This window comes from Sapajus apella, unplaced genomic scaffold (assembly GCF_009761245.1).
Source record: "Sapajus apella isolate SASKATOON/1434 unplaced genomic scaffold, GSC_monkey_1.0 scaffold115, whole genome shotgun sequence".
NCBI lineage: Eukaryota > Metazoa > Chordata > Mammalia > Primates > Cebidae > Sapajus > Sapajus apella.
Genome location: NW_022437055.1, coordinates 5,332,434 through 5,359,276, shown reverse-complemented (window position 1 = coordinate 5,359,276; position 26,843 = coordinate 5,332,434). Strand labels below are relative to the sequence as shown.

General features: G+C 44.2%; 1 pseudogene; it reads left to right on the top strand.

The window, feature by feature from the left end:
* The first annotated feature begins 445 nt into the window (after nucleotides 1-445).
* Nucleotides 446-5,296, top strand: LOC116538016 (annotated as a pseudogene).
* Nucleotides 5,297-26,843: the final 21,547 nt, after the last annotated feature.

Genomic DNA, 26,843 nt, shown 5'->3' with positions numbered 1-26,843 from the left:
ATTCCAGCCTGGGCGACAGAGTGAGACTCCGTCTCAAAAAAAAAACAAAAACAAAAACAAAAAGCAGCAATTCAAATTTACTAAACTAAAGCAGCTTTGCCCCCTAGCGGCTTGTTCATTAAACTGCGTTTAGTCTGAGAAAAGAATGTCATCCACTGAGATTGCAGAGCAGATACCACTGCGGGCTTTTGCCCCAAGGAAGAACTTTCTGGAAGATGTACACGTCCTTTGGTAGGATAAGTGGCTATGTCCTAGAGAAACAGTCTTGTAGAACTGTAAATGTTTCCTTTGGCCATATGGTGGAAGTATGCTCTCAGCAGCCTAAGACACAGCAACGGCCACAGCAGAGAGGAAAATAGGTTCCAGGATCAGCTGGGCACTGTGGCGGACATGACCTCAAGGTCGGAGAAGAGGGAACCCGCCGAACTGAGAGGCAGGGGGCAGAATGGATTTGGTAACTGTCCGTAGGGGACCAGTAGGAGAGTGGGTATTAACAGGACTGGGAATGAGTGGGAGAAGGTGGTACAATCACCAAGAGGGCCAGAGCAGCTACAGAATCCAGCCAGGCAACAAACGCCTTCTCAGGGACATGTCCTACCTCATCATGATGTCAAAGACCACCCCACCTCACACCCCGCAGGTTCTTCAGGGCCCAAGATTTCCTCTTGAGGATCCCTGAAAGTCCACAGTATTTTCCACAAATAGTAGTTTCCCAGCTGACTTGTCCTTATTCACTGAGTGTGACAGGGAAGGGCATCACTAGGCCAGCAAGTGAGACTGAAACCGAGCCTGGGGCTGTCCCTGCCTTAGGCTGCCTGGATAGCCAGGTTTGACAAAGGGGAGAAAGATGAGATTGGAATGGGGAGAACTCACTGTCATAGGAGCACCCTCCCATGACTCGGGGTTTAATGGCCAGGCAAGGACACATGGTGCCAATTCTAATATGCTGCTGGGATTGCTCCTTGAGACTAGGGAATTGGGAAGTAGGGAAGACGATGTTCTGTAATAAATGACGTGGGCACACCAGAACTGATACTGGGGAATCATAAAGCTCAAAATATAAGGTATGTGGAGTTTGATATGGTTTGGATCTGTGTCCCTGCCCAAATCTCATCATGAATTGTAATCCACGATATTGGAGGTGGGCTGGATGGGAGGTGATTGGATCATGGTGGTGGATTTCTCATGAATGGTTTGGCACCATCCCGCTTGATGCTGTTCCAGTAATAGTGAGTGAGTTCTCAAGAGATCTGGTTGTTTAAAAGCATGTGGGGCCAGGCGAGGTGGCTCACTCCTATAATTCCAACACTTTGGGAGGCTGAGGCAGGCAGATCACGAGGTCAGGAGATCAAGACCATCCTGACTAACATGGTGAAACCCCGTCTTTACTAAAAATACAAAAAATTAGCCAGGTGTGGTGGCATACGCCTGTAGTCGCAGCTACTCAGGAAGCTCAGGCAGGAGAATCTCTTGAACCTGGAAGGTAGAGGTTGCAATGAGCTGAGATCACACCACTGCTCTCCAGCTTGGGCAACAGACCGAGACACCATCTCCAAAAAAGAAAAAAAGCGTGTGGCACCCATCATCCTGTTCTCTCTCTTGCTCCTGCCCTGACCATGTGATGTACCTGCTCTCCCTTTGCTTTCCATCATGGTTGTAAGCTTCCTGAGCCCTCCCCAGAGGCCTTCCCAGAAGCTGAGTAGATGCTGCCATGCTTCCTGTACAGTCTACAGGACCATGAGCCAATTAAGCCTCTTTTCTTTGCAAATTACCCAGTCTCAAGTATTTCTTTATTGCAATGCAAGAATGGTCTAATACAAAGTTACAACGTGAGACCAGATCTGCTGGACCATGGATCCAAACCATATCAAACTACTTCCTGACCGTGTTCCCTGGGAAGGCCGAGAAAACATTCCTTCACCAGGGGTGCACTGATAAGCAGACACAACAGCTTTTTTGAGATTAATAGTGGTTGTCTTCTGCAGACCAGACAGACAGTAAAAGATGCTGTGGTGCATCTGGGCTTCCCAGTATCGATGCAGATTATAGGATTCCAAAATACAGAAGCCCAGTGATGACATTTAACGGACCTAGGCAAGACTGAAGTAATCACCATATGGCCACTATGGACTGGGCTGAGCTGTTTCCTCCCAAAATTCCTATGTTGAAGTCCTAACCCCAGGACCTCCAGATATGACTGTATTGGGGATAGGGTCTGTAAAGAGGTAATCAAGTTAAGATTGCTAAGGGACGACCAGACAAGGTGGCTCATGCCTGTAATCCTAGCACTTTGGGAGGCCATGGTGGGTGGATCACCTGAGGTCAGGAGTTTGAGATCAGCCTGGCCAACATGGCGAAACCCTGTCTCTACTAAAAATACAAAAATTAGCCAGGTGTAGTGACACACACCTGTAATCCCAGCTACTTGGCAGGCTGAGGAAGGAGAATCACTTGAAACCAAGAGGTGGAGGTTGCAGTGAGTCGATATCACGCCACTGCACTCTAGCCTGCATAATGGGAGTGAGACTCCATCTAAAAAAAAACGATTGCTGAGAGACAATCTTAGCATTGTTTTGATAGCACCTGTGAAATTGGACTGGATTAAGGAATGGTGTTGCTATTGGTTTTTTAATCTTCTCGAATGGGCCCGGTGTGGTGGCTCACGCCTGTAATCCCAGCACTTTGGGAGGCCAAGGTGGGCAGATCATGAGGGAGTTCAGGAGTTTGAGACCAGCCTGGCCAACATAGTGAAAGCCATCTCTAAAAAAAAATAATAAATTAAAAAAAAATCTTCTTCAATGAATGCTGAGTGTTGCTATTCATTATGTGAATGCTCTTAAGAAAGGAATTTTAACATTAACAGAATTCCTGTAGATACTTTAGTAAGTCAGCCCATGCAGATACTTAGCAAGAAGCTTAGGGCAGAGATTTATTTACCCTTTCCTAGGGCTACAGTAAACATCTGTATAAGATTATTGTTTTCCAGCCAGGTGTGGTGGCTCCTGCCTGTAATCCTGACACTTTGGGAGGCCGAGGCGGGTGGATCACGAGGTCAGGAGATAGAGACCATCCTGGCCAACATGGTGAAACCCCGTCTCTACTAAAAATACAAAAAAAATAGCTGGTTGTGGTGGCGTGAGCGTGTAGTCCCAGTTACTCAGGAGGCTGAGGCAGGAGAATTGCTTGAATCTGGGAGGCGGAGTTTGCAATAAGCCAAGATCATGTCACTGCACTCCAGCCTGGGTGACAGAGCCAGACTCAGTCTCAAAAAAAAAAAATTGTTTTCTATTGTAGAAAAAAAGGTTTCTGTTCTGCACATATGGGCTGATGGACCTTGAATAAATCACCTAAGCATTCTGAATCTCTAAAAGGGTTGGTATGAGGAGTCTGTGAGTTAATCCAGGTAAAGAGCGGTGATAGGTAGAGTAAATGCATAATAAAAGGAAACTGTTAAAGTATTTTCATAAGACAATCTATTGCCATTATTAATAGTGGTTGAAGAGCAATTTCATACCCTCAAAACCACTAGCTCAGGAAACTGGTGCTCTGAAATGGAGAAATAGAAGATAAATTCTAGCCACAAATATTTGTTGAGATTCAAACTCATGCTAAGCTTTGAGGGAACAAAGAGAAAAAATGTGATCCATGATCTCCAGGGACACACAAATCTAGTTGTGGGGAGAAGTGAGGTATAGACAAAGAAAGAGAAAAGTTAACCCCAATTTATGCTACAGGTAATAAATAAATTTACTCTCTGCACTAATGTCCAGGAGAGTTTTCACAGAGAAAGATGACCTCGGCTTTGAAATATGGGTAGGAGTTGGACCAGCAGAGAACAGTAGGAAGAGCTTCTCAGGGAGAGGAAATGACTAAGCAGAGATCCAGTGGCTGGAGTATAAATGGGTGAAATGGTCTGACTGAAACAGAAGGTTTGTTTCAGGAGACAGTAGGGATAAGTATGGAGAGGCAGGTTTGAGAATGTGAATCCTAGTAAAGAGTTGTGGACCAACTCAAGATAAAAAGTAAGGGTGTGTTGGGTGTGTTGGGTGTGTGTGTGTGTGTGTGTGTGCATGCGTGTGTGTGCCTGTGTGTGTGTGTGTGTGTGTGTGTGTGGTGTGATGGGATTCTCTTCAACGAAAAGCTATGTACATAATAGGGAAGGGGATCAAGGGTGCTGAAATTAATCACCTTCCCTAAGGAATCTGAGCCAATAAAGAAATATATACAAGAGGCGGCTCTCCTTGAGGCAGCTAGCATGAGGCTGGGGAGCGCTGAGCCACGTGTTATTCCCTGCACTGTCCAAACTAGCGAACAATACAGTCAGGATGGTTAAAGATGACTCCCAGGAAACAAAGGGCAACATGTCTGCTTATGCCTTCTTTCTTTCTTTTTCTTTTTCTTTTCTTTTCTTTTTTTTTTTTTAGATGGAGTCTCTCTCTTTTTTTTTTGCCCAGGCTGGAGTGCAGTGGCGCAATCTCGGCTCACTGCAACCTCCGCCTCCCAGGTTCAAGCGATTCTCCTGCCTCAGCCTCTCCAGTAGCTGGGACTACAGGCACCTGCCACCACACCCAGCTAATGTTGCCTAGATTTTTTTTTTTTTAGTAGAGATGGGTTTTCACCATATTGGTCAGGCTGGTCTCAAACTCTTGACCTCGTGATCCACCCCCCTTGGCCTCCCAAAGTGGTGGGATTACAGGCCTGAGCCACCGCACCCAGCCTGCTTATGCCTTCTTTGTGCAGACGTGCAGAGAAGATCATAAGAAGAAAAATCCAGAGGTCCCTGTCAATTTTGCAGAATTTTCCAAGAAGTGCTCTGAGAGGTGGAAGACAATGTCCAGGGAAGAGAAGTCTAAATTTGATGAAATGGCAAAGGCGGATAAAGTGTGCTATGACCGGGAAATGAAGGATTACAGACCAGCTAACGGAGACAAAAAGAAGGATTCTAATACCTTCAAAAGGTCACCATCTGGATTCTTCCTGTTCTGTTCAGATCAAATCCACAAACTCTGGCATCTCTATTGGAGATGTGGCCAAAAAGCTGGGTGAGATGTGGAATGACTTAAATGATGGTGAAAAGCAACCTTACATCGCTAAGGCAGCAAAGCTGAAGGAGAAGTATGAGATGCATGTTGCTGACTATAAGTCGAAAGGAAAGTTTGATGGTGCAAAGGGTCCTGCTAAAGTTGCCTAGATAAAGGTGGAAGAGGAAGATAAAGAGGACGAGGAGGAAGAAGAGAAGGAGGAAGATGAGGAGGATGAATTAAAAAACTGTCTCCTTGTGAATACCTTAGAGTAGGGGAGTGCCATAATTTTTTGTTTTTGTTTTATTTTTGAGATGGCATCTCACTCTGTCACCCAGGCTGGAGTGCAGTGGCGTGATCTCGGCTCACTGCAACCTCTGCCTCCCAGGTTCAAGTGATTCTCCTGCCTCAGCTTCCTGAGTAGCTGAGATTACAGGCACTCACCCCCATGCCCAACTGATTTTTATATTTTTAGTAGAGACAGCGTTTCACCACGTTGGCCAGGCTGGTCTCAAACTCCCGACCTCAGGTGATCCACCCACGTTGGCCTCCCAAAGTGGGAGGATTACAGGTGTGAGCCACAGTGCCCAACCCAGAGCACTGTAACTGATACATCTCTTATTTGAGAAGTGTCTGTTGCCCTCATCATGTTTAACTGCAAAATGTGATCACGATCATATTGTAGTCTCAAAGTGCTCTAGAGGTTGTCAGTGGTTTACACTAAGTGGTCATGGGTGTCCAGAGCATCCTGAAACTGTATCAAAGTTGTTCATATTTCCAAACATTTTTTTTTTTAAAGACGAGGTTTCACCATGTTGGTCAGGCTGGTCTTGAACTCCCAACCTCAGGTGATCTGCCCGCCTTGGCCTCCAAAGTGCTTGGATTACAGGCGTGAGCCACCACGCCCGGCCTCCAAACATTTTTAAAATGAAAAGGCATGCTCGTGTTCTCCTCACTCTGTGCACTTGGCTCTTGGTGTTGCAAGGGACTTAAAGATGTTTCTGGCATTTTTTTTTATTTGTAAAGTGGTGTTAACTATGTGGTTATTGGCTAGAAATCCTGAGTTATCAACTGTATATATTGTAGTTTGTTAAAAGAACAAAACACTGGAGACAAACTCTTGATGTTTCTTGCTTGGCGTTGAGGCTGTGGGGAAGATGCATTTTGGAGGGGCCGTAGCACAGGGCAATTTGGCAATTTTTAAACTGTTTGTTTTCAAACAAACTATAGAATTCTTCGTTGTCAGCAAAGCAGAAAGCCACTTCATCAATGAAAGTTCAAGGACCTTCTGTACTCAAACACGATTTGCAACGTTCTGTTATCTTTTTCTATGTTTAGAATGCTGAAATGTTTTTGAAGTTAAATAAACAGTGTTACATTTTTTTAAAAAAAAAGAAATATATACAGAATGAGATGGGAGTCAAAGTTGAGCTTTGCTAACATTAATGCTGTATTGGAGAACATAGAAGGGCCCCAAGGCCAAAATGGACTTCCTACTTCTTCCTCCTAATTTAGACAGAAATAGCCATCTAGCCACAGGCAGGAGAAGCCCCGACCTGGTCACAGAAGCAGGAAACAGAATATTTGCCACTTGTACAGACAAATGGAAAAGAAGTCAGATCATTTATTTGCAGTGACCTTGAACATATTAACCTGGCCCATAATTGGGACCAATGAAAAGCAGACCATCCTAAGTATTAGTTACTCCTTCTCCTGTTAGGAAAAGCAAATAAAATGTAGAGAAGGAGTAGAAGTGTGCCTCCTAGGCTGGGCGTGGTGGCTCACACCTGTAATCTCAGCACTTTGAGAGGCCAAGGCAGGTGGATTACATAAGGTCGGGAGTTTGAGACCAGCCTGGGCAACATAGTAAAACTCCATCTCCACTAAAAATACAAAAATTAGCCGGGCATGGTGGCAGGCACCTGCAATCCCAGCTACTCAGGAGGCTGAGGCAGGAGAGTGACTTGAGCCCAGGAGGCAGAGGCTGCAGTGAGCGAGATTACACCACTGGACTCCAGTCTGGGCAACAGAGCAAGACTCAGTCTCAAAAAATAATAATAAAATAAAATTAAAACTAAAAAAGAAATGTGCCTCCTAGAGAAAACTGAAGTTCCCTCTCCTCTATGGAAACATGAGTACTGGGGTAAGAGTCTCTCTCACCTAAAGCAATGGACCCTCTTCAAAGAAAAACAACAAGTTTGAATAGAATTTTAGGATATTAATGGACTCCCTAGGAGTTCATGGACCAAGTATAAAGATCACTGATGTAGACAGTAAGTCAGGTTTTTTTTTAAGTAGGAAAATGAACTAGCAGATTTATTCATGACAGCCCAATATTGGAAGCAACCAAAATGTCTTTCAGTTGTTAAATGGTGAAACAAACCACGGTACACACATACGTTGGACTACTACTCAGCACTAAAAAGGAAAAAACTTTTGGCATATAAAACAACCCAAATTACTCTCCAGGGAATTATGTTGAGTGAAAAAAAATCCAATCTCAAAAGGTTGCATACTCTACAATTCCATTTATACAACAGTCCTGAAATGACAAATTATGGAGATGGAGAACAGGGTTGTGGTTGCCAGGGCTTAAGGATGTTGGAGAAGGGAGCGGGGTGGCTGCTGCTGTAAACGGTTAGCACAATCAGCCAGCATGGTGGCTCACACTTGTAATGCCAGCCCTTTGGGAGGCTGAGGAGTTCAAGTACCGCAGGAGCATCTGGAGCCTTCAGCAACAGGTGAGAGTTCCCACCTAGAAGAGTGGCAGTAATTCAGCTAGATTGCTAAGCCTGTGATTTAAAAAGTCCTCTAACAGCGAGTTTGAAGACAAACCCCATGAGCACCTTACTACAGGACCAGTTGAGAATGTATTGATTCCAGACATATAAGGCGACAGGACGCAGGGATCCGAATCTGCAAGTGGATACTGCTTTTCTCTTGGTTGATGGTTCTCCATTTAAACACACACACACACACACACACACACACACACACACACACACATATTTATTTTTTAAGCTCCAGGGTACATGTGCAGGATGTGCAGGTTTGTTACACAGGTCAACATGTGCCTTGGTGCTTTGCTGCACCTATCAACCCATCACCTAGGCATTAAGCCCTACATGCATTAGCTATTCTTCCTGATGTTCTCCCTCCCCCTGCCACCCCAACAGACCTCAGTGTGTGTTGTTCCCCTCCATGTGCTCTCATTGCTTAGCTCCCACTTATAAGTGAGAACATGCAGTGTTTGGTTTTCTGTTCCTGTGTTAGTTTGCTGAGGATAATGGCTTTCAGTTCCATCCATGTCCCTGCAAAGGACATGATCTCATTCCTTTTTTATGGCTGCATAGTATTCCATGGTGTATATACCACATTTTCTTTATCCAATCTATCATTGATAAACGTTTGGGTTGATTCCATGTCTTTGCTGTTGTAAACACATATATTTATTTGCCCTTAGTGTCCTTCATATTCTTTTTCTTCTTGCAAAACATGTTAATGTTAAAAAAGAAAAAAAAAAAAAAAAGCCAGGCATGGTGGCTCACGCCTGTAATCCCAGCACTTTGGGAGGCTGAGGCAGGCAGATCACCTGAGGTCAGGAGTTCAAGACCAGACTGACCAACATGGAGAAACCCCGTCTCAAAAAAAAAAAAAAAAAGAAAGAAAGAAAGAAAATTCTTTCCAGTTTATTTCAAGTGTTTCTTTGTTTAAATTTGCTTCCGTTTATTTCAAGTATCTTTTCTTTTCCAGTTTCTCCCAGACAAAATGAAAAAGACCTTACTGAAAACCAAAAATTAGGCATGAGAAAAACTTCTGTTCCCCCTTCTGACCCAGTGATGAGAGAATCCTTCATGCCCTACAATAGAAGAAGGAACAGGCTTGTGAGCAGCCAGTACATCGCTGCAGCTGCATCGTCACAGGCAGTAAGAACACCTGGAGTGTGTCCTTTCTCTCCCAGCTACACCTCACAGTTTCCAGCAGGCTTGGCCACTGCAGCCCCCTCATGGCAAATTGGCCACAATATGGCTGGAGAGCAAGCAGGCAAGGAGGAGTGTCAGATGGAAGGCCTTCTGCAAATGGGCAACCTACAGAACTGTGATGGGTAGGAGCCAGGCTTGGATGGAGCCTGTGTCTGTGAGGACCAGCAAAGCAATTCCATGTCACCATGTGCAGGACTAGAGGGCCTTCTGTCCTGTGCTGTGCATCTTGATGACTTAGGCCTGAAGGTCACATGGGTAGCACAGTGAGGACTTAAGTACCTGGAAAAATCATACATCCAGCAAGCTCACATTTCACAATATTTTCTGGTCCATCAACTCTCCCAAGAGGAATTGTCCTTGGAAGGATGTACTTACGTTTCTTCGAAAAATTTTTTTTTTTTTTTTTTTTTTTGAGACGGAATCTCACTCTGTTGCCCAGGCTGGAGTGCAATGGCCCAATCTCTGCTCACTGCAACCGCTGCCTCCTGGGTTCAAGCAATTCTCCTGCCTCAGCCTCCCAAGTAGCTGGGATTACAGGTGCCCACCACCATGCCCAGCTAATTTTTGTACTTTTAGTAGAGAAGGGGTTTCATCATATTGGCCAGGCTGGTCTCGAACTGCTGACCTTGTGATCCATCCACCTCGGCCTCCCAAAGTGCTGGGATTACAGGTGTGAGCCATCACACTCGGCCTGTTTCTTCAAAAATTTTTTTGTCAGGGGAGGTGGACAGAGTCACCCAGACTGGAGTGCAGTGGTGCGATCTCAGCTCACTGAAACCTCCACTCCTGGGGCACAAGTGACTCTTCTATCTCAGCCTCCCAAGTAGCTGGGACTACAGGCATGCACCATCAAACCTGGCTAATTTTTGTATTTTTAGTAGAGACAGGGCTTTGCCATGTTGCCCAGGCTGGTCTCGAACTCCTGACCTCAGGTGCTCCACCTGCCTCAGCCTCCCAAAGTACTGAGATTACAGGCGTGAGCCACTGCACCTGGCCAGATATTTATTTTTTTAATGAATTGGTTTGCACAATTGTGGGGTCTAGCAAGTCTAAAGATCTACAGGGTGAGTAGACAAATTGGAGGCCCAGGAGAGCTGATAATTTAGTTCCAGTCCAAAGGCCAGCAGGCTCGAGACCCAGGGAGAGCCAATGTTTCAGTCCAAAGGCAGAAAAAGAAGTCAATGTCACAGATTGAAGATCATCACGCAGGAAGAATTCTCTCTTACTCAGGGAAGGGTCAGCTTTTTTGTTCTATTCAGGCTTTCAACTGTTGGATGAGGCCCGCTCACATTAGAAAAGGCAATCTGCTTTACTCAGCCTACTGATTTAGATATTATTCTCATGCAAGGACACCCTACAGGATGGGTGAAGTGGCTCATACCTATAATCTCAGGGCTATGGGAGGCTGAGGCAGGAAGATCACTTGAGCCCAGGAATTTGAGACCAGCCTGAGCAACAGAGCAAGACCCTGTCTCTAAAAGAAAATTAAAATAAATTAGCCAGATGTGGTGGCATGCACCTGTAGTTCTACCTACTTGGGAGGATGAAATGGGAGGATTGCTTGTGCCTGGGAGGTTGAGACTGCAGTAAGCTATAGTCACGCTATAGCACTCCAGCCTAGGCAACAGAGCAAGAGCAAGACCCTATCTCTATATTTTAAAAAACAAACACGGCCGGGCATGGTGGCTCAAGCCTGTTATCCCAGCACTTCAGGAGGCCGAGGCAGGCGAATCACCTGAGGTCAGGAGTTTGAGACCAGCCTGACCAATATGGTGAAACCCCATCTCTACTAAAAATACAAAAATTAGCCAGGCATGGTGGCGAACGCCTGTAGTCCCAGGTATTTGGGAGGCTGAGATAGGAGAATCTCTTGAACCTGGGAGGCAGAGATTTCAGTGAGCCAAGATCATGCCACTGCACTCCAGCCTGGGCAACAGAGCGAGACTGTTTCAAAAAAGAAACACACACACACACACACACACACACACACGCGCGCGCACGCGCGCACACACACACACACACACACACACACACCGCTTTACAGACACACCTAGAATAATGCTTGACCAAACCCTCTTGACTCTATGGCCCAGTCAATTGACACAGAAAACTAACAATCACCTAAAAAAATATTTGAACATCACTGACCTAGTGATGAGAAATGTGAAGTCAGAGAGAGGAAGGTCTTTGATCTTCAGATCTTCCTTATTGAATTCATTTTGCTGGTTGAGTTTTGGTGCCAGCCTTCACTCCTTTGTGGAGGCTACAGAGGGCAATCAGTTTCCTGGCTTTGTCTAATTTCTAGAGGTCACCACATTCTTTAGCTGATGACTGACCCACTTTCTCTATCTTCAAGGGCATAGGTTAAGCCTTTCTTATATCAAATCACTGTGATACAAACTTTCCTGCCTCCCTAGTTTATTATAAGGATCCTGGTGATTATATTGGGTCCACCTGGCTAATCCAGGATAATCGCTCCATCTCAAAGTCAGCTGATTAACAACCTTAATTCCACCTACAACCTTAATTCTTCTGTTAATTAAAAAAAACAAACTGTAAAAGATTTTAAAGAGACTTATTCTAAGCCAACGTGAGTGACTGGGGCCCAGGGAAGAACGCAAATCCAAGAAACCTTGAGTAAGTGACCATGAGGCAGTTAGGTCACAACTCTGTTTCATACATTTCAGGGAAGTAGAAGTTACAGGCAAAGTCATAAATCAACACATGGAGGTTATACATTGGTTTGGCCCAAAAAAGCTGGATATTTTGAAGTAGGGGTTTACAGCTCATAGGTGGCCTCTGACATTCTTTAACTTGCAGTTGGTTAAAGGAGTAAAGCTCTAAAACTTGGGAGTAAACGGAAAGGAATGTTTTAAGATAAGGATGCTATGCCTCAAGATTGACCGGCAACTGCAATTTAACCTTTGACTTGGATAGCCTTATGTCTTGTATCTTAGTCAAAAAGAGTCTGTTTTGTCAGTGTTATGATCTCTATTTTAACATTAATGCTGGTCAGTTGTGCCTAAGCTCCAAAAGGGTGGGGGTATGAGGAATGTTCAATCTCATTTCTTGTCATGGCCGGGAATTCAGTCTTTAAGGTTTTTGCGGGCTGTCACCTTGGCCAAGAGGGTATCCATTCATTCAGTGGAGGGATTTTGGATTGTTTTAGTTTACACCTGCTTGCCATGTAATATATTCATAGATGCTGGGAGTTACAAAATGGATATCTCTGGGGATCCATTATTCTGCCTGCCACAATATTTATGCCAGGGACATCTAAAAGAGCCTCTCCCTTCACACTACTGACCTGTTTCCAGAGTGACACTAGCTCGCTGGCTCAGGGCCATTTTCTGGCATCCAGGCCCTTCTACAATACAGCCTTCTGGTAACAGACCCTTCCCTACTTAGCCAGTGTTATCTTCTCAGAATTTCTTTTTTTATTGGTTTTCCTGCCTAGAAAGTGGTCCTTGCAGCCAGGTGTGGTGACTCACGCCTGGATTCCCAGCACTTCGGGAAGCCGAGGTGGGTCGATCACCTGACGTCAGGAGTTTGAGACGAGCCTGGCCAACATAGCAAAATCCCATCTCTACTAAAAATACAAAAAATTAACCAGGCATGATGATGTAATCCCAGCTACTTGGGAGGCTGAGGCAGAAGAACTGTCTGAATACAGGAGGCAGACATTGCAGTGAGCCAAGATAGTGCCATTGCACTCCAGCCTGGGCGACTGAATGAGAGTCTGTCTCAAAAAAAAAAAAAAAAAAAAAAAAGGTCCTTGCTTTTTGGGCTCAGATTACAGAACCAACCAACCAACCTGAGGTCAGCTTCTCATTATTGAATGGCACATTGAACTTCTAAATAGCTTTTATACACTTCGGGACCTTCGTAATTACTTTTCCCTCTGCTTGGAATGCTCTTCCCCCAGGTTTTCTTTTCTTTCTTTTAAATTTTTATTTTTTAGAGAAAAAGTCGAATATGGTTAGGTTTAGTGTCGTCACCCAAATCTCATCTTGAATCGTAATACTCATAATCCCCACCTGTCAAGGGAGAGACCAAGTGGAGGTAATTGGATCATGGGAATGGTTTCCCCCATGCTGTTCCTGCGATACCGATACCGAGTATTCCTGAGATCTGATGGTTTTATAAGGGGCTGTTCCCACTTCACTTGGCACTTCTTCCTGCTGCCTTGTGAAGAAGGTGCCTTGCTTCCCCTTTGCCTTCCACCCTGATTGTAAGTTTCCTGAGGCCTCCCCAGCCAGGCTGAACTGTGAGTCAATTAAACGTCTTTTCTTTATAAATTATCTAGTCTTGGGTATAGCAGCGTGAAAACTGACTAATACAGGGTCTCACTCTGTCCCCAGGCTGGAACGCAGTGGCCCGATCATGGCTCATTGCAGCCACAACCTTCTAGGCTCAAGCAATCCTCCTGTCTCAGCCTCCCAAGTAGCTGGGATTACAGGCATGTGCCAACACACCCAGCTAATTTTGTAATTTTTGTAGAGACAGGGTCTCACTATGTTGCCCAGGCTGGTCTCAAACTCCAGAGCTCAAGTAATACTCCCATCTCAGCCTCCTGAGTAGCTGGGATTACAGGTGTGAACCACCACAGACCCCTCAGGTATTTTCATGGTTTCCTCACTGCCTTAAGTCTTTTCTCCACTGCTTCACAGAACACCATATCTTAAATGGCATGTCTCTTCCCTACCTGATCCCTGCCTCCTTATTCTGCTCCAGAGTTTGATTCTGTAAAATATTTGAAGAGATTTATTCTGAGCCAAATACGAGTGACCATGGCCCGTGACACAGCCCTTAGGAGATCCCAAGAACATGTGCACAGGGTGGTCAGGGTGCAGCTTGGTTTTATACATTTTAGGGAGGCCCGAGACTTCAATCAAATACATTTAACATGTACAATTGGTTTGGTCCAGAAAGGTGGGACAACTCAAAGCAGGGAGGGGGCTTTCAGGTTATAGGTAAATTTAAAACTTTCTGGTTGACAGTTGGTTGAGTTTATCTAAAGACCTGGGATCAACAGAAGGGAAATGTCTGAGATGTGATAAGAGGTTGTAGAGACCAAAGTTTTATCATGCAGATGAAGCCTCCAGGTAGCAGGCTCCAGAGAGAATAGATTGTAAATGCTTTTTTTTTTTGAGACACAGTCTCACTTTGTTGCCCAGGCTGGAGTGCAGTGATGTGATCTCGGCTCACTGCAACCTCCGCCTCCTGGGCTCAGACGATTCTCAGCCTCCTGAATAGGTGGGATTACAGGCGCCCACCACCATGCCCGGCTAATTTTTGTATTTTTAGTAGAGACAGAGTTTCACCATGTTTGTTAGGAACTCCTGACATCAGGTGATCCGCCTGCCTCAGCCTCCCAAAGTGCTGGGATTACAGGCATGAGCCACTGCACCTGGTCATAAATGCTGCTTATCAGACTGCATTGACGTTAATGCCAGAGAGGTATAAGAAGGCATGTCTGTTCACCTGGATCATCCCAAGAAAATAAAAAAAATAAAAAAAAAAAGAGAAGGCATGTCTGGCCCCCACTTCCCATTAAGATCTGAACCAATTTCTCAGATTATATTTTAAGAGTGCCCTGGCCAAAGAAAAAATCCATTCCGATGATTGGGGTGGGGGTGGGGGGATTTTTTTGGGGGGGGTGGGGGAAAGGAGTTTTGCTCTTTTTGCCCAGGCTGGAGTGCAATGGCACAATTTCAGCTCACTGCAACCTCCACCTCCCAGGCTCAAGTGATCCTTCCACCTCAGCCTCCTGAATAACTGGCATCACAAGATCACACCACCACACCCAGATAATTTTTGTATTTTTTATAGAGGCAGGGTTTTGCCATGTTGCCCAGGCTGGTCTCGAACTCCTGACCTTAAGTGATCCTCCCGCCTTGGCCTCCCAAAGTGCTGGGATTACAGGCGTGAACCACCCTGCCTGGCCAATAACTTTTAAAAAGGAACCTATACAAATAATTTCAAAGAAACCCAAATACTTCAGCTCAACAACTGTCAGGGTGACAGCAAAGCCATTCTGATCTTGTCCAGGATTTAAATGCCTGTTCTCAAACAAATACACCCACTCCAATTAACATTCTAGGGCTTTTAGATACAACTTCTCATAGAGATATGATGACCCATAAGAAATCACTTCTCTGCGGGCGCGGTGGCTCACGCCTGTAATCCCAACACTTTGGGAGGCCGAGAAGGGCAAATCACCTGAGGTCAGGAGCTCAAGACCAGCCTGGCCAACATGGTGAAACCCTAACTCTACTAAAAGTGCAAAAATTAGCCGGACGTGGTGGCTCGGTCCTGTAATCCCAGCTACTCAGGAGGCTGAGGCAGGAGAATCACTTGAACCTCGGAGGCAGAGGTTGCAGTGAGCCGAGATCACACCATTGCACTCCAGCCTAGGCAACAGAGACTCCGTCTCAAAGAAAAAGGAAAGAAAAAAAAAAAGAAATCACTTCCCAATGCCTATAACATTTTATGAGTGCTGTCTGTATCTTCACCAATGTGGGTTGTAATTCTGGGTCTGATATTTAAGAGCTGTTAAGATTTTGAACAAGTGACCTCTCTGACCTATTAGACTTTCAAAAGTTTGCAGCTTTTATTACAATATTATTATCATTATTTGTATCATAAATTCCCACAGAAAATGGGGATAATTAAGTACCTGGTCTTTTATTTATTTATTTATTTATTTTTTAAACGCGGGGTTTCACCATGTTGGTCAGGCTGGTCCTAAACTCCCGACCTCAGGTGATCCACCGGACTTAGCCTCCAAAGTGCTTGGATTACAGGCGTGAGCCACCACGCCCGGCCTTAAGTACCTGGTCTTATACAATTGTTATGGTAATTAAATGAGATAACGCACTTTAAAAAGAACTTAGCACTTCAACATGTAGTAATCTGTAAATGGTGCTGTTAGTAGTGGCAGTAGCAGTAGCATTGCAGTGTCACATCTAATGTGAAAGTTAAGTTACAGAGTCAGCATGTCAAGCCAAAAATCACATTAAAATTATTATTAGCTGGATGCAGTGGCTCACGCCTATAATCCCAAAACTTTGGGAGGCTGAGGCGGGTGGATCACCTGAGGTCAGGATTTCGAGACCAGACTGGCTAACATGTTAAAACCCTGTCTCTACTAAAAACACAAAAATTAGCCAGGCATGGTAGCAGGTGCCTGTAATCCCAGCTACTTGAGAGGCTGAGGCAGGAGAATCACTTGAACCCAGGAGGTGGAGGGTGCAGTAAGCTGAGATCATGCCATTGCACTCCAGCCTGAGCAACACAGTGAGACTCCGTCTCAAAAAAACAAAAATCATTTAAAATATATATATTATTCGTAAGCCAGGCACCACGGCTTATGCCTATAATCCCAGTACTTTGGGAGGCCAAGGCAAGTAGAGATCACTTGACGTCAGGAGTTCAAGACCAGCCTGGCCAACATGGCAAAACCCCGTCTCTACTAAAAAATACAAAATATTAGCCAGGCATGGTGGCAGGTGCCTGTAGTCCCAGCTACTTTGGAGGCTGAAGCGGGAGAATTGCTTGAATCCGGGAGGCAGAGATTGCAGTGAGCCGAAATTGTGCCACTGCACTCCAGTATGGGAGACAGAGTGAGACTCTGTCTCAAAAAAAAAAAATTATTCTTGAAAGGACTGGGCACAGTGACTCATACCTGTAATCGAAGCACTTTGAGAGGCCGAGGCAGGTGGATCCCTTGAGGCCAGCAGTTCGAGACCAGCATGGCTAACATGGCAAAAGCCAACACACCCAGCTAATTTTTGTATTTTTAGTAGAGACGGGGTTTCACCATGTTGGCCAGGATGGTCTTGATCTCTTGACCTCGTGATCCACCCGCCTCAGCCTCCCAAGTGCTGGGATTACAGGCGTGAGCCACCAGGGCTTGCTTTTTCTACTTCTTTTATTTTCCCATATTAGGGGAGCATGTTTACACAGTTAAATCTGCATAAATTAAATGCATTTAATGGGACACCACTGATTTATTAGTACAGACGGCTCTCTTTATCTGTGGGTTATACATCCATGGATTCAACCAACTGCAGGTCAAAGATATTTGAAAAAAAATACCTGTGCTGAACATGTACAGATTTTTTTTGTTGTCATTATTCCCTAAACAAGGCAGTGTGACAACTATTTACGTAGCATTTACATTGCATGGGGTATTATAAGTAATCTAGAGATGGTTTATGTAAAGAAGGATGTGCATCAGTTATATGCAAATACTATGCCATTTTATATCAGAGGCTTGAGCATCTGAGAATTTTGGTATCCATGAGGGTCGTGGATTCAATCCTCTGTACAGAGGCACACTGTATCTAGTTTGAGCCCTACCCTTTGCTATTTTCTTGAGACAAAAGACTGAAAGTCTTTAAATACTGACCCTGAGATTCATTTATACTGAAACCATAGAATTTTAGAGTTGGAAAGGATCTTGAAGGAGTTGATCAATGCATGGGGTGGCAGAATATCAGAGTTCCAGATGTGACTGCGCTACCTACAAGCTAGATGAGCCACCTAACCCCTCTGCCTTTCATATGCTCACAGGTGAAATGATGGGAAGGCCTACGCTGCCTGTTTTCCAAGACTGTGGAGGAAATTCCACAAGATAGTAATTATTACAATAAAGATGTTGAATAGCAAACTTTCAACACATTGAATTGAAAAGATCTAAATGGCTTTTATTAATGATTCATGAATTGGGCAGCATCCCATCCATAAAATAGAAGGAATTTCAATGAGCTGAGCAGAGGGGGTTGGTTTTATAGGCAGAAAAGTGATGAAGCAGCAAAAATAGGGAACAAAAGGTAGACTGTTCATTTTTTTTACTTATTTATTTATTTATTATTTTGAGACGGAGTTTCACTCTTGTTGCCCAGGATGGAGTGCAATGGCGCAACCTCGGCTCACTGCAAACTTCACCTCCGAGGTTCAAGCGATTCTCCTGCCTCAGCCTCCCAAGTAGCTGGGATTACAGGCATGCACCACCACACCCAGCTAATTTTGTATTTTTAGTAGAGATGAGGTTTCTCCATGTTGGTCAGGCTGGTCTTGAACTCCCGACCTCAGGTGATCTGCCTGCCTCAGCCTCCCAAAGTCCTGGGATTACAGGTGTGAGCCACTGCGTCCAGCCTATTTATAATAGAGTCTCACTGTGTCACCCAGGCGATTCTCCCAGCTGAGTCTCATAAGTAGCTGGGACCATAGGCGCTCATTACTACACTCAGCTAATTTTTTACTTTTTTGTAGAAACAGGGTCTCCTTATGTTGCCCAGGTTGGTCTGGAACTCCTGGACTCAAGCAATCTTCCCATCTTGGCTTCCCAAAGTGCTGGGATTACAGGTGTGAGCCACCGCGCCCAGCAGATTGTTCATTTCAAAGTTATTTCCTTATAGGGTTAGAATAGAGGGGGCTTTCTTATCATAGTGGCTCAGGTAAACTGGGCCCTTTCTGATTGACCACTGTGAACATCTTGTTTTTTGGAAAGTTGGCTCGTTTTAAAGTTCAGTTTGATTACATGGCACCTAGAACTCGTGACACCATGCTGGTTCGGTTTGCTCTGTTGGGCCTAGTGCAGGAGCTCAGTCCAAAACAACGGCCTCCCATAATTTTTATTTAAGACAATAATAACAATTGTTAATGTTTACTGAAGGCTATCTCATTTCATTGTCACAGTAGTCTTAAACGAGGTAGTTTCCATAATTAACCCCAATTTGTGCATGGAGAACCTGAGACACCAAGGGGTGTGTCAATGTACTTTGAAAACTGAAGCCCAAATTAGCTGGGCGTGGTGGCAGGCACCTGTAATCCCAGTTACTTGGGAGGCTGAGGCAGGAGAATCGCTTGAACTTGGGAGGCTGAGGTCATAGTGAACCAAGATCCTGCCATTGCACTCCAGCCTGGGTGACAGAGTGAGACTCCATCTAAAAAAAAAAAAAAAAAAAAAAAAACCTCAAGTGTGGCTGGGTGCAGTGACTCACACCTATAATCCCAACACTTTGGGAGGCTGAGGTGGGTGGATCACCTGAGGTCAGAAAGTTGAGACCAGCCTGACCAATATGGTAAAACCCTGTCTCTATTAAAAATATAAAAATTAGCCAGGCGTGGTGGCATGTGCCTGTAGTCCCAGCTACTTGGGAGGCTGAGACAGGAAAATTGCTTGAACCCGGAAGGCAGAGGTTGCAGTGAGCCAAGGTCCCGCCACTGCACTCCAGCCTGGGTGACAGAGTGAGATTCCATCTCAAAAAAAGAAAAAAAGAAAACTCAAGCCCTATGCAAGTGTGATTGATTAGGATGAGGCTGTTGAGGGATAGAAATACAAATGTGACTTTGGGGAAGTCATATCCCCAAACTGGGGTTAATTTTCTCATCTGTAAAATGAAGAAGTTGAACTCTTTCAAGCTACATTCAAAATTCTAAGAGTCTAAATAGAAAAGTTGAGAGTGTGGTTCATTGTCCATACACTATACATAAATTATTTCATGAACAAATTCTAATAAATTCACTTGTCAAGCTCTCTACAGCAACTCTATTAGGTTCACATGTTGAAGCCTGCATGGCATTTCACCCATTGCCAAGTTGCCCTTTCTTTTATGTTTATTCGACAAGCATGAATGCTTCCAAGTGTTCTGAATATTTTTTCCTTACAATGCAACAAAAGGAGCAAGGAACATTCCCAGCAAAGCCTGCTTATAATTTATAATGCCAGATTATAGTTTAATAATACATCTGTGGCTCCTTTGGCCTGCTTCACTGAAGTTTTTAATGTGCATTTTTTCTGTAAGGCAAACAGAATACATTAATTTTCCCACATTCTAACTGTAAATATATTATAATAATTTTTAAATTTTTAGAAGGAAGGAGAGAAGGAAGAAAGGAAGGGATAAAAGAAAGAAAAGGAAGGAAGGAGGGAGGAAAGAAGGAAGGAAAAAAGAAAGAAAGGGAGGGAGGGAGGGAGGGAGGGAAACAGAGTCAACCTATACATCTCTGCTATAATCCAATCCCAGTATTTTTCACTCCTAAATGCTTCCTTCCGTCCTTGTTCAGCTGCTTTCAAATTTTTCCATAGTTTGTTCATGCAACAGGTATTTATCAAGTCATACCACTTACCAGGCAATAGTCATTGTTCTAAGGACTGGAGATACAGCATTGAGGAAGACAAAGGCCCAGTCCTGGTTGTAAGTTCCATGTACATTTTTTTTTCCCCCCCCCTTTTTTTTTTTTTTTTTTTTTTTGGCTTAACATTGTATCTTAAGCATTTTCCATGTATTTGCCCTGAAAGAATGTGAACAAAAAGAATAAAATAGGCTCTGTTGTTAGAGGGAATTAGTAAGTTAATAAAACATTTGTTGATTCCGTTGAAAGCATTAAAGTAGTAACAAAATAATTTTTACAAAAGTAAAGAAGAATAAAACATTTGTGCAGTGCTGCTGGGAGAGAGATTTGAAGATGACAATAATCACTGTTTTTCAGCTGGGTGCAGTGGGTCAGGCTTGTAATCTCAGCACTTTGGGAGACCAAGCCAGGAGGATCACCTGAGTCCAGGAGTTTGAGACCAAAATAGTGAACCCACCCCTGCCTCCCCTGTCTCTACAGAAAATACAAAAAATCAGCCGGGTATGGTGGTGGGCACCTGTTGTCCCAGCTACTTGGGAGGCTGAGGAACAAGAATCGCTTGAACCCGGGAGGTGGAGGTTGCAGTGAGACAACATTATGCCACTGCACTCCAGACTCTGTCTCAAAAAAAATCAACCTATACACCTCTGCGGTAATCCAATCCCAGTATTTTTCACTCCTAGATGGTTATTTGAGTACCTCCTTTGTGATAGGCATCATCTAGATGATATACATATATTATCTCATTTACATTCATCTTCACTACAGCTCTGTGAGGTTGGAAATAGTATTATCTCTTATCCCTATTTTGCATGTTAGAAAACTGAGGCTCAGGGCTTACAAATTGCAAAGCCAGAATTAGAGTCCCAGTCTGAGTTGCTTCCAACATAACATTTTCCTTTACTCTTGGAATGAAGTGAGGAGCTTTGATTTCATTCTTTGTCTTTCTTTTTGGAGAACAGGGAGTGGGCAATCATTCTGAACTAATTTGCCCAATTTCATAACTACATCCAGTTTTAAAAGGAGCTGAAAAATGATATGCAATTTGGAGGAGGTGAAAGAAAACAGAAATTATTCCCTTTTTTCCTCTTTCTTCACCTTAAGCCCTGCCACTGCATCCTTTTTGTTTGGAAAAACAAATGAGAAAATGGTGTGATTTTTTCCCAACAGCTTAAAACACAAATTACCAAGATACAATAACTAGACTGAATAGTCAAGGAATTCTAAAGATGCATAGGTTTATTGCCCACAAGTGCCAATGGTTTAAGGGAGGTTAGGGTCACCTTGAGTCCTTCAGATATCTCCAAGGTAATAACAGCAACAAAAACAAAATTCTAACACAAAGAAGCCCTGGATAGTCATGTAGCTCTTATAGTTTTCAATGCCCTGTGCAGCAGGACAGTTTCCATCTGAAAATCATGATTTCAAGCCCTCAGTGATGATCTTCCATTATAATACTACTTACACATATGATAACATAAAACAAGACATAAACACCTTATGCTCATAGCATTTAAACAACTATAAAACCAGAATGATTTTGCATATTAAATGCAAACAAAACTAAAAAATCAATACAACTCAAATCGCTAACATTAGTTTAATATAATGGATGGTGTTATTCTGCTCAAATGAAATCACTTTCCCCGGTGTGAGTATTAGTATGTCCATTATTAAAACAGTTTCTCTGAATTAACTTTGATGTTATCTGGCTTCATTTAAAGGAAATACATCATTTATACCTTAGGTCTACCTCTGTTCTTTTCCCTTGGATCCAAAAGAATTGAAGTAGTAATCTTGGTACTATTATGATTGTAAACAGAAATGCAAATTTTAGTGCTGAAATTCCAGGCCAGTATTTGGTTATAAGGTGGTCATTCACTTAGTGAAACAACCTGAGGACCGCAGTGGCAGGAACACTAGTGGCTAAGAGCATAAGCTTTGAAACCTGGCAGATCTGAGCTTGCCACTTCCTAGTTCTGTGAGCTTGGACAAGTTCTTTAACCTCTCTGTTCCTCAGGTTTCTTCCCATATAAAATGGGGATAATAATAGTACTTTAATTTTGCCAGCAGAAACAGGCACCATGACCCACTTTCTAGACATGACGTTTAAGCCTGAAACTGTTGAGAAACTAGAAGTCACTCAGTGTTCTCAGCTCCTCTCTAACTCCAGAACGACATGAAGGTGGACAGGTTTAAGAAAGACATTTCTCTGGACTCTCACCCTCCCCTCCCAATATCTGCATGTGCTATCCCAGGTTCATGTTTTAGGGTGGAACTGGAAAATGTGATTGAACTTTAAAAAAGAAACAGTAAAATGGCAATGCCAGTAAACAGACAATTGAGAATCAGTTTAACTCATGCCACAAGACAGCTGTTTCTATACGAAGCCCACCAGTGAAAGCTTGCTTTTTTTTTTGCTTCCTGACCTGGCATGAATCCCTTGATTCCTGAGGCCCCCAAGGTTGAAAATAGCCCAGCCACCTGCCAATGGTTGGTATATTTTTAGGACCAACAGGATTGGAAACAGGGCTCCGTATGCCTGGAACTTGAGCCAGGGTGCTGGGTAGGTCTCTTCCCTCCATTGGGTTGCTAGTTTCTGGGCTGCTGGAGCAAATCCAGCAGGCAGTCACAGAAATGGAGAGAGAGCTGTAAGAGAAGCAGATTGGAGCAGTGGAAGGTGGTGGGGTTTGTCTGGGGAGGGGGTGAATACAGGGAGAATGGAGTGAGTAGAAGGTCACAACTAGTGGATGTTGGGTTAAAAGATATAGGAAAGAGGCCAGGCGCGGTGGTTCACGCCTGTAATCCTAGCACTTTGGGAGGTAGAGGCAGGCGGATCAGTTGAGGTCAGGAGTTTGAGACCAGCCTGACCAACGTAGTGAAACCCTATCTCTACTAAAAATAGCTGGAAATCGCTTGAACCCGGGAAGCGGAGGTTGCAGTGAGCCGACATCATGCCACTGTACTTGAGCCTGGGCAACAGAGCGAGACTCTGTCTCAAAAAGAAAAAAAAAGATATAGGAAAGTTGCATAAATGATAGGATCCCACAACAAGCAGAAATCACAGCGCTAGACCCTTTCCCTGTTTAGAAAAAAAATGGAGTTAAAATATATCTCAATATCTTCCATCAGTCTCTCAAATAAACAGCTCAGAAATTGTCCTAATACCAGGTATTTGTGAATTTATAACAGATGAGACCAGGCACAGTGGCTCATGCCTGTAATCCTGGCATGTTGGGAGGCTGAGGAAGGCAGATCACTGAGCCAAGGAGTTCGAGACCAGCCTAGGGAACATGGCAAAACCCTGTCTCTACAGGAAATACAAAAATTACCTGGGCATGGGTAGTTCCAGCTCCTCGGGAGGCTGAGGTGGGAGAGTCACTTGAGCCCAGGATGTCAAGGCTGCAGTGAGCCGTGTTGGCGCCACTGCAGTCCAGCCTGAGTGACAGAGCGAGACGCTATCTCAAAAAACAAAAAGAAAAGTTATAGCAGATGAATCCGAAGCTTTCATTCTCTCCTTCTTTTTATCTGCATCCCACTCAAGAGAAAAATAAATTTTGATCCTTATGTCTTACTGTGGGTCTCACTCTGTCCTCTGAGTAATTTATCAGTCATTCTTCCAAATCAACACAACATTCCTTCTAAGCAACGCACATGCAGAGAGGAGATAAATAGATGAGACAGCAGAACACAAAGGCTGAACTAACCTCATTTGAGAGCCAATTAATCTGCTTGAGAAAATATTTTTTGGAATTTCATTTGAGACCTGAAAGATAAATTGTGCGAAACTGTGATGCTGGCGTCGGGGAGAGGTGGTGGGATGAGGGAGAGAGAGCTCTGGGGCAGAGAGCACAGTGTGAAGATGTTCTGAGTGGGAAGAGCAGGTCACGTTTCAGGAGTTCGGAAAGTGCTGTTTGGATAGAGTTGAGAGATGAAAGGAAAATGTTGCAGGAGGTGAGCTGGGAGAGAGCAGGAGGGGCTAGATCAAAGAGGGCCCCTGTGGTGTTATGATGTACAGATATATATGGGTTTTCACCCACGTTTCTTAGCTCATAACTCCCATAGGCCTTGTTACAGTCTTTTGTTATAATATTGGGTGTGCTAGGCCTCAGGAAACAGAATCTGATCTTCTCCCACCCTCCTTTCATCTGACCCAAGGCAGAACTAGAATCTTTTCCCCGCTTTTCTGATTATGGATCTTAAGACCCTTTCCTGACAGAGTCTTGCCATATACCCTGGGGGAAGAAATGCTGACATGCCACATCCATCAAAACCCAAGTACAGCGGGGCGGGGTGGCTCATGCCTGTAATCCTAGCATTTTGGGAGGCCGAGGCAGGCAGATTACCTGAGGTCACGCGTTCAAGACCACCCTGGCCAATATGGTGAAACCCCGTGTCTACTAAAAATACAAAAAAAAATTAGCCTGGTGCAGTAGTGTGTGCCTCTAATCCCAGCTACTTGGGAGGCTGAGGCAGGAGAATCGCTTGAACCCAGGAGGCAGAGGTTGTGGTGAGCTGAGATTGCACCACTGCACTCCAGCCTGGGCAATAGAGCAAGACCTCGGAAAAAAAACACACACAAAAAAACTAGACTGGGTTTGGAGAGCTTTCCAATAGCTGAACACATAAAGGTTCCTGGGGGGTGGTGCACACAGGTAGATCATAGAAGCTCCGCACCCCTTGCCCCATACCTTGCCATATGCATCTCTTCACCTGTATCTTTTGCAATACCCTTCATAATAAACTGATAAATGTGTTTCCCTGAGTTCTCTGAGCTGCTTCAGCAAATTAATGGAACCCAAAGAGGAGATTGTAGGAACCCCAACTTAAGCCAGTCAGTCAGAGGTTCTGGAGGCCTGGACTTGTACCTGGTGTGTGCGGAGGGGCAGCTTTGGAGACTGAGCTCTCCCTTTGTGGGATCTGACAGTCTCTCCAGATAGAGTATTGGAATTGAATTGGAGGACTTGGAGTGCGGGGAACGCCCTGCACTGAGCCACATTTGATCATAGAGTTCTTTTTCTGTTTTGATGATTGCTGTGGTGGTATGAGAGCAGAGGAAAAAACCAGTTTGAAAGTTTTTCTAAACATCCTCACATTCATCTAGTCTTTTAGCAAATATTTGCTGAGTGCTTTCCTATGTGCCAGGAGCTGTCCTAGGTGTTTAGGAGTGTATTAGTTTGCAGGGGCTGCCCAGTGACAAGGTACCAAAGACTAGGTGGCTTAAATAACAGAAATGTGTTTTCTCACAGTACGGTTGGTTTCTTCTTTGGCCTGTAGATGGCCACCTTCATTCTGTGTCTTCACATGATCTTCCCTCTATATGTGTGTGTCCTCATCTCTTCTTCTTCTTTTTTTTTTTTTTTTTTTTTAATTTTTTCTTTTAAAGATGGGGTTTCACCATGTTGGTCAGGCTGGTCTTGAACTACCGACCTCCGGTGATCCGCCTGCCTTGGCTTCCAAAGTGCTTGGATTACAGGCATGAGCCACCATGCCCAGGCTTTATTTATTTATTTATTTATTTTTTTTGAGATGGAGTCTCAATCTGTTGCCCAGGCTGGCTGGAGTGCAGTGGAGCAATCTGAGCTCGCTGCAACCTCCGCCTCCTGGGTTCAAGAAATTCTCCTGTCTCAGCATCCCGAGTAGCTGGGACTACAGGTGTACACCACCACACCTGGCTAATTTTTGTATTTTTAGTAGAGATGGGGTTTCACCATATTGGTCAGGCTAGTCTTGAACTCTTGACCTCAGGTGATCCACCTGCCTTGGCCTCTCAAAGTGCTGGGATTATAGGCATGAGCCACTGCACCCAGCCCTCATCTCTTCTTATAAGGACACCAGTCAGATCAGATTATGACCCATCCTAATGACTTCATTTTATCTTAATTATCTCCTAAAGACCCTATGTCAAATATAGTCACATTCTGAGGTACTGGGCATTAGGATTTAAACATATGAATTTTGGCAGTGGGGCAGGCTTGAGGGGCAAATATGGTGCAAACTAGTGATACAGCTGTGTGCAAAACAAAGATCCATGGACCCATGGAGCTTACATTCAAGAGGAGGGAGACAGACAACAAACAATAGTCTAAATAAAGTATATAGACTATTAGAAGGGGATTATGGAGGCTGTGTCATGGCTCACACCTGTACAATCCCAGCACTTTGAGAAGCCAAGGTGGGCGGATCACTTGAGGCCAGGAGTTCGACGAGATCAGCCTGGCCAACATGGTGAAACCCCAGAAGAAGAAAAGGGAGAAGGAGAAGGAGAAAGAGGAGGAGGAGAAAGAGGAGGAGGAAGAGGAGGAAATTATGGAAAAAAGAGATCATGCAGGGCAGGATGAGGGGTTGGGAATATGAGCCATGTGACAAAGAGTGGGGGTGAGGACGGAAGGAAAGAGGAAGAGCTACAGATTTTGTTCTTTATCCTACAGGCAATGAAAAGCTTTTAAAGGGTTTTAAATAGAGGTGTGACATATTTGCTTTTGAAAAAGATCACTCAGACTGCTTGTAAGAAAATAAAGGGTGGGAGAGGAAAGTAGGAGGATATAGCAGTAGTGCAGATGATAATACCAGCCTGAATTAGAGTGCTAGTAGGGGGAATGAATGATATGGATAGATCTAAGGTTTGTGAAGGAAACTGAATTAATATGACTTGGTAATTGATTGAATATAGAGGGGGAGGAAAATTGACAAA